Below are 7,926 nucleotides of genomic sequence, written 5' to 3'. Positions count from 1 at the left end.
TCAAGCCCCCACATTGGAGAGAAAGACTGAAAATCTGGGCGGAGGTGACAAAGAGCTGTTGATGTGTCTCGTCCCTCGCACTGTCTGCTCCAGTATTTGCCTCCTTAGTTCGTCTGTATTCACACTTATGTCGTATGATGGTAATTTTTTAACAGCCATCACATACATGGGTAACTACAGCGAAGGGATGCGGGACTAAATCAGAACTTCGCACCCTCCTTATTTATGGCTGGTGGGGTAGAGGTCAGAAATGTTCCATAAACTCGGCCATAAAAACAAAATCGTGCAGCTGCTGAAACGGGGAGCCGGCTGTAACTACAGAAGGCAGGGAGGGTTTATTAGATGAATGTTGTGTACAGCACTATGGGCACCGCCATGTTGCAGCTCCCTCCTGACCCAGCGGTCATGTGATCCGCTGGGATCAGAGTCTGTTAAAGCTGCTGGGACCCAGATCAGCTCTATAGTAAAGGGCACGACACTGTAACTGGGGCTAAATTTACAGCCCCAGATACAGGTAAAATCGGCCTAAAAAAAATTAAAAAAAGGTCCCCAAATGTCTATTATAACCTTATAGGAACACAACGTTAAAAAAAATTATATATATAAATATATATATATATATATATATATATATATATCATAATAATAATAACAATAATAAAATAATAATAATTAAAAAATGAATAGAAAAGTAAGAAAAAAAATGTAAAATTAAAAAATTTAAAAAATACATAACCTTATTAAAGGTTACATCCCCACCCCCAATGACACCATACTAAATAAAAATTACCGTAACGGAGAAGAAAAACTATTTTAAAAAGTTTATTAGAAGCACTTTATTAAATTAAATTTAAAAAAAAATTGAAAAGTGAAAAGGTTTTCCTGCCTCTTTTGTTTATATTTTCCAGGATATAAACAAAAGTTAAAACACATGCATAAATAAAAACAACATAAAAATGAAGCCCTATGTGTCACCGAAAAAAACACCCAGAAATTAGTTGAAAAGCCCAAATGATAAAAATGTTACAGGCCTCAAAAGCGCACATACAAAACACCAAAAAATGTGTCTGGTCCTGAAAGAGAAATTAGCCTGGTACTGAAATGGTTAAATGGAGTCCGTCACCAGACCCAGCATATCCCCCCAGCCCTGCAGATAGATAGGTTACTGTCACCAGACCCAGCATATCACCCCAGCCCTGCAGATAGATAGGTTACTGTCACCAGACCCAGCATATCACCCCAGCCCTGCAGATAGATAAGTTAGTGTCACCAGAACCAGCATATCACCCCAGCCCTGCAGATAGATAGGTTAGTGTCACCAGAAGCAGCATATCACCCCAGCCCTGCAGATAGATAGGTTACTGTCACCAGAACCAGCATATCACCCCAGCCCTGCAGATAGATAGGTTACTGTCACCAGACCCAGCATATCACCCCAGCCCTGCAGATAGATAGGTTAGTGTCACCAGGCCCAGCATATCACCCCATCCCTGCAGATAGATAGGTTACTGTCACCAGAACCAGCATATCACCACAGCCCTGCAGATAGATAGGTTACTGTCACCAGACCCAGCATATCACCCCAGCCCTGCAGATAGATAGGTTAGTGTCACCAGGCCCAGCATATCACCCCATCCCTGCAGATAGATAGGTTACTGTCACCAGACCCAGCATATCACCCCAGCCCTGCAGATAGATAAGTTAGTGTCACCAGAACCAGCATATCACCCCAGCCCTGCAGATAGATAGGTTACTGTCACCAGACCCAGCATATCACCCCAGCCCTGCAGATAGATAGGTTACTGTCACCAGACCCAGCATATCACCCCAGCCCTGCAGATAGATAGGTTACTGTCACCAGACCCAGCATATCACCCCAGCCCTGCAGATAGATAGGTTACTGTCACCAGACGCAGCATATCACCCCAGCCCTGCAGATAGATAGGTTACTGTCACCAGACGCAGCATATCACCCCAGCCCTGCAGATAGATAGGTTAGTGTCACCAGAACCAGCATATCACCCCAGCCCTGCAGATAGATAGGTTACTGTCACCAGACGCAGCATATCACCCCAGCCCTGCAGATAGATAGGTTAGTGTCACCAGAACCAGCATATCACCCCAGCCCTGCCTTTGTGAATTGCTGCCTTTTTGGCAAGGCTGTGAGATATTGCTGTGTTTTTTTACTGTTTTTGTCAACATGTAAATAAGTTCTGGAGTAACAGGGTATTGTTACTTACCTCTTTGGAGCATTGACAATAAACTCATTACTCTACAGAGCCAATTCTCATATTAACAAAAACAGCGATATCTTGGCAACGCAGGCACCTATTCATAATGGGGATATATTGATTGATTCAGATGACTATAAATTATCTATTTTTTTTTTCAGTCTAAACATTACACTGATGTCTCTGATCTGTGCCAGTCAATGCACTGGTTGCCCATCCACCATAGAATATATTATAAACTTATCACCCTCATCCACAAACCTCTCTACAATACTGGCCCTGCCTAAATCTCTAACACCCTACCCTACTAACAACTTCAAAAAATGAACCTCCCACTTCCGCCTCTAAAACTTCTCTTGAGTTGCAGCAGTTCTCTGGAATGTGCTACCCCAGAAATAAGACTACTTCAAACAAATAAGATAAAGTTGATCCATTACTTCTTCCACTTTCCAATACATCTGCAGCTTGTCCGCTGTGTTCTGGTAAAAATCTTGAGTGACAACTCATCAATGTTAGACTTCTTCTTGTGGTGTACGGCTTCCAAAAAGACTATGCATTGTTTGTAGACATCATGACCTGCTTTATGGTACGTCTTTAAGAACTCAATAAAATCTTTAGATACTGATCAGTCTGATGCTGTACTGGCGTGAGGGAGGGGCTGCGCGCTTTAGCTTCTTTCATATCTTTCTTCGGCACACTTTTGGACGAAGCAGTATTTTTTTTACTGTTGTTACTTTTCTCGTCTTCTCATTGGATTTGTTTTCTTCAAACTTGGTAAAGCCAAGAGATGGTTGCCCTCCTTGTGCTCCTTGGCTGCTGGCGTATGCTTCCTCTGCCTCCCACTGCAAGTGTTCTGCAAGCTCCCAATCCTCCTGGATTTGCTTTTGTCGTGCCTTCTGGTACTCCTCCCTCCAACATTTTGAGCAGAACTCTTGCCACGCTGGGTTTCCATAGTAGTCAAATCCTTTCTTACAGGGAATTCAGACTGGTCCACGTGGATGGCTCGTCTCTCCGATTTAAGACTCCTCTTCCTGTTCCTGATTCTTACGAGAGTTATCGTGCCAGAATAAGCGCCGCGTTACACCGTGTGAATGCCCCCTTACTGTGCTCCTCTTCTATCACTAACCGCCTCTCTTGACCTTTCACAACTCACTACTTCTCCCACAGACGAGATGGCAATACCCTTGATCTGGTCTTCTTACAGCTCTGTTCTGTCTATAACTTTATTGATTCTCACCTACCAATTTCCGACCACAACCTTCTTTCCTTTACTATTAAAGGCTCGCGTCCTTTTCTAACACACCTACCTATCAAACTTACTGGAACCTATGCACTATTAATATTCAGCGCCTCTACAACCTACAGACATCTCTGCCTTTGGTACCCTGGACCGCTGTAGTTCCCGAAACAGACACTGGCAACCTTGACACATGCCGTTTTCTTTGGCGGCGTTCGAGGTGGGCTGAATGTCTGTGGAGAAAATAGAACATATCTGCAGATTTCCTTCACTTCAACTTTATGCTGAAAGCCTATAATCCTTCCCTTCACCTCACCAAACAAGTCTACGTCACCGCTCTCATCTCTTCTCTCCTATAACACTTTGACATCTTTCACATCCTACTTACGTGGAAAGTTGAAGTACCAGTCACAGACCTCATTGCTTAAGACATGGCCACGAACTTTAAGTAGTATCAGTCCACTTCATCAGGAACTCCCATCTTTGACCCAATACCAGAAGTCTCCCAGCTCCATTTTTCTTCTCACCCTACTGTTTGCACAAGTGGCCCTATCTCCTCACACTTTGTCCAATCTCTGTTGCTGTCACTACTTACCTTACTGAACTTTTTACCTCTCTCTTCTGGAATCTTTCTCTCCTCTTTCAGAGATGCTGTCATGACCCCAGTATTAAACAACAGCTGTATCCGCCTCAAAATCCTGACCAAAAAGAAGTCTCCCATTGAAATCAATGGGAGCTGCTCAGGAGTTTTTTCTGGGAGCCAGAAAAAAGAAACGAGGTCCTCATTCTTCAGGCGGAGTCGCCTCGCGATTTGGACTGAAGACACTCCCTCCTCCGGACTAAGCCCATTAATTGGGCCTAATCCAGAGCGGAGTGCGCAGCTGAATGCTGGTGCAGTGCATCGGCTTTCAGTCACGGCTACCGTCTTTTGGACCGGAACCTGCAGCTGCCTCCGCCTCAGGTTCCAGACCAAAAATCGCCGTGTGAACTTACCCTTACAATCTGGTGTTCGCACATTACATTCTATTGAAACAAAAGTTCCCAGCGATCTCCCAACAGATAAATCTAAGGTGACTTCTCCCTTCTCATTCTCCGCAATCTCTCCCCAGTGTTTGACACCGTAGACCACAATCTTCTCCTCAGTATGCCCTGTGCAATTGGCCTCAGGGACACGGCTCTCTCTTGGTTTTCTTCCTATCGCTCTGACCACTCATTTAAGGGGATATCGTCATTCCTTAGGGAGAGACCATCATGTAGGTGTGTGGAGTCTTATTAAGCCATATGCGCTCCAGTGTGAGGGATCATGGGAAGAATATGCAAATCTGTGTTCTATAATGTAAATAGGAAGACAGAGCCTCGGTCATGCAGCCCACACACCTACATGGTGGTCTCTCCCTAAGGAGTGACAATATCCCCTCAACCCTGTCTAGAAGCCTCTTACCTCTGCCAAGTTACTCTTCTCTACCTGGGCTGAAGAGATCCAAATAGATTGAAACAGCTGTCCTTGGTTGGGAGACTGTACTTGGTAAAACACCACATCATTGCAGCAAAGGCCTCTGAGAAGGCCGGGCATGATGTTAAAGGGAGCGCCCTCTAGTGGGCTGCATGACTGAGGCACTGTCTTCCTATTTACATCATGGAAGACAGATTTGCATATTCTTCCCATGACCACTCATTTATTGTATCATTCGCTGGTGCCATTTCTTCTTCTCTTCCCCTTGCTGTTGGGGTTCCTCAGGGCTCGGTCCTAGCCCTCTCTTCTTGTCACTCTGATTTATTCTTGTCTTGACTTTCGCAAGTCTCGACATCGGTCTTCTTTTCACTAAACATCTTTCCGTCCAACCAGTACACATACACCTTGTGCCAGTCACTGCACAGATTGAAGAAGATTGCGACAATCACAGAAATTTTTGTCATGTGTGGATTAACCCAAAATTAGTTTTTGTTGGTGAGGGATAGAAAAGGCCATTATGTTTTAGGACTTTACAGAGTGGTATAAATCACAATTACAAGGGATTATCCAAGAAACGTTACTCCTTACCGACATCCACTGTACTATTATGGAAGATGGCGGGTATTTAAATATGGTGGATGCAAAGGAGCTGAGTAATTGCCATAGCTGCCAGGTCTTTGGTGTATTAGACAGCACTTGATCGACGGCATTAAGGCGCCCTGGTGCTTTGGTCAAAGCTGACAAAGCAACATTTTCCCATTGTGGGGAGGATCGCCAGGATTCGGAACAAGATCTGGGCCAGTGATCCATTGCCATGACCATTGGGAGCCTATTGAAGGCTTCCAGGCCTGTCTGGCATTACCTTCTATTACAGGCTGCTCTATGTAGTCTATAATAGAAGAGCTGGTATTTTATAATGCATTAGCTTGGCATTGCATTAGTGATCAGATTCCCTGGGATTCAGGATAATAAATACAGTATAAAATGAAAAAAAAAATAAAAATTAGAATAAAAAGTGATCATAGCAATTGACATTTCCCAAAATGGTTCACATAATCCATCTTTTTTGTAGGATTCGTCAATGTGAATCTGTCAATTATGCAAAAATGTAGAAATGTTACGGGTGTCAGAAAAATACACGTATTTTGGTTGTTTTTCAAAGTTTTGGATACCTGTTGAGGTACAGGACAAAAAGTATATAAGCTTAGTATCGCTGTGATCGTGCTGACCAACGAATACAAAGAACTTGTCATTTTTTTTTTTTTTTTTTACTCCCTCCTTCCAAAGTGCACAGAGCTCTACGAGGGATTAATGTTTGCAGGACAAGTTGTACTTGGTGATGGTACCAAAATTGCGTTTGTGTGGCTTTATTGGTGGCTTTGGTTTTACTACGTTCACTCTGCTACAAAATTGACATGTTGCCTGTATTCTACAGGTACGATTATGGAGATACCAAATTTATAGGTTTTTAACCCAATAATAAGTTTAGGCTATTTCACATATAAACAGTTTCACACAGTATAGAGCCAGCTCCTGGGTAGGTTATTCCACAGATTCACAGACTTTACAGTATAGGACCAGCTCCAGGGTAGGCTATTTCACAGTCCTTACAGTATAGAGCCAGCTCCTGGGTAGGTTATTCTGCAGATTCATAGACTTTACAGTATAGAACCAGCTCCAGGGTAGGTGATTTCACAGGCCTTACAGCATAGAGCCAGCTCTTGGGTAGGTTATTCCACAGATTCACAGACCTTACAGTGAAGAAACCTTTTTGGCTCTGGAGATTAAACCTTTTTCCTCCAAATGGAGAGAGCATCCCCTTGTTTTTTTGAGGGATTTTACATGGAACAGCTTTTCTCCATATTTCTTGTATGGGCCATTTATATATTTATTTATAGAGGTTTTTCATATCTCTCCTTAAACGTCTCTACTCCAGATTAAACAGATTTACGTCCCTTAGTCTCTCCTCATGGCGGAGCTCCTCCACGCTCCTTATCAGTTTTGATCGCTTTTTATTCAAATCTTTATGGAAGGCGAAACAGCAAAAAAATGGTTATTTGGCTCTTTTGATTATTTTTCCCCGCTACGGTGCTCACCCTATGAGAAAAATCCATATATTGTAAATCCCCTAAACTTCTATGTCGCAGCCTATAATAGAAATGTACTAATGTCAGGCCTGGGAGCCTTCAGTACACTCCAGGCTGTCACAGAAATGGATCGCCACCTGGGAAAATGACACAGATATCAAGAATATTAGAGGCGAGATCCAGCAGCCCGAGCAGCCGCCATATTTAAATGCCCAACATCCGCTGTAATGGTGCAGATGTCAGGGAAGGGTTAAATAGCTTTCCTTTTGCATTATTACACCTCCAGATCATCTATTTCCATTACAGCAGACTTCACACTCCTCCTCGGTGAAAAATACTCCTTAACAATGATAAGAGGAGTATTTCATAGTGTGACCTCTATGGCGGTCCATGCGCCGTCCGCGTCCTTCATGTCCCAGTGCAGTCCCCTCATCATTTTTGCTGTTCTAGTTCCACCACGGAGAGGAGATGTGACCGGCACCTCAGGCTAGGACCATTGGCCATCTTTTTCATTGACTTCGGTACCAGCAGCACTTTGCCATGACGTCTGGTAGTCTGAATAGCGCCAAAGACATCTAAGGACTTAAAGGGGTTCTTTCATACCTCCCAACTTTTGAAGAACTGAAAGAGGGACAAAATGTGCAGCAATTTTAGCCCCACCCACTTTTGTGTTGACTCCGCCCACTCGTTAATTTTCATGTGCCCGCACACAGTATAATCCTCCTACAGTCACCCGTAAATTATATGTCCCCCCTCTATCTCTCCCCCAGTTTCATATACACCCTTCATCTGCCCCCAGTTTCATGTCCCTCTTCCATCTCTGCCCCCAGATTCATGTCCTCTCCATCTCTGCCCCCAGATTCATGTCCACTCCATCTCTGCCCCCAGATTCATGTCCCCTCCATCTCTGCCCCCAGA

At 43.8% G+C, this 7,926-nt stretch overlaps 1 pseudogene; it reads right to left on the bottom strand.

The window, feature by feature from the left end:
* LOC142202690 (rab5 GDP/GTP exchange factor-like) lies at positions 1-4,126 on the bottom strand (annotated as a pseudogene).
* Positions 4,127-7,926: the final 3,800 nt, after the last annotated feature.

The sequence above is a fragment of the Leptodactylus fuscus genome, chromosome 5 (genome assembly GCF_031893055.1).
Source record: "Leptodactylus fuscus isolate aLepFus1 chromosome 5, aLepFus1.hap2, whole genome shotgun sequence".
Lineage (NCBI taxonomy): Eukaryota > Metazoa > Chordata > Amphibia > Anura > Leptodactylidae > Leptodactylus > Leptodactylus fuscus.
The sequence above is the reverse complement of the archived record's forward strand: the minus strand, read 5'-3'. Positions and strand labels throughout refer to the sequence as shown.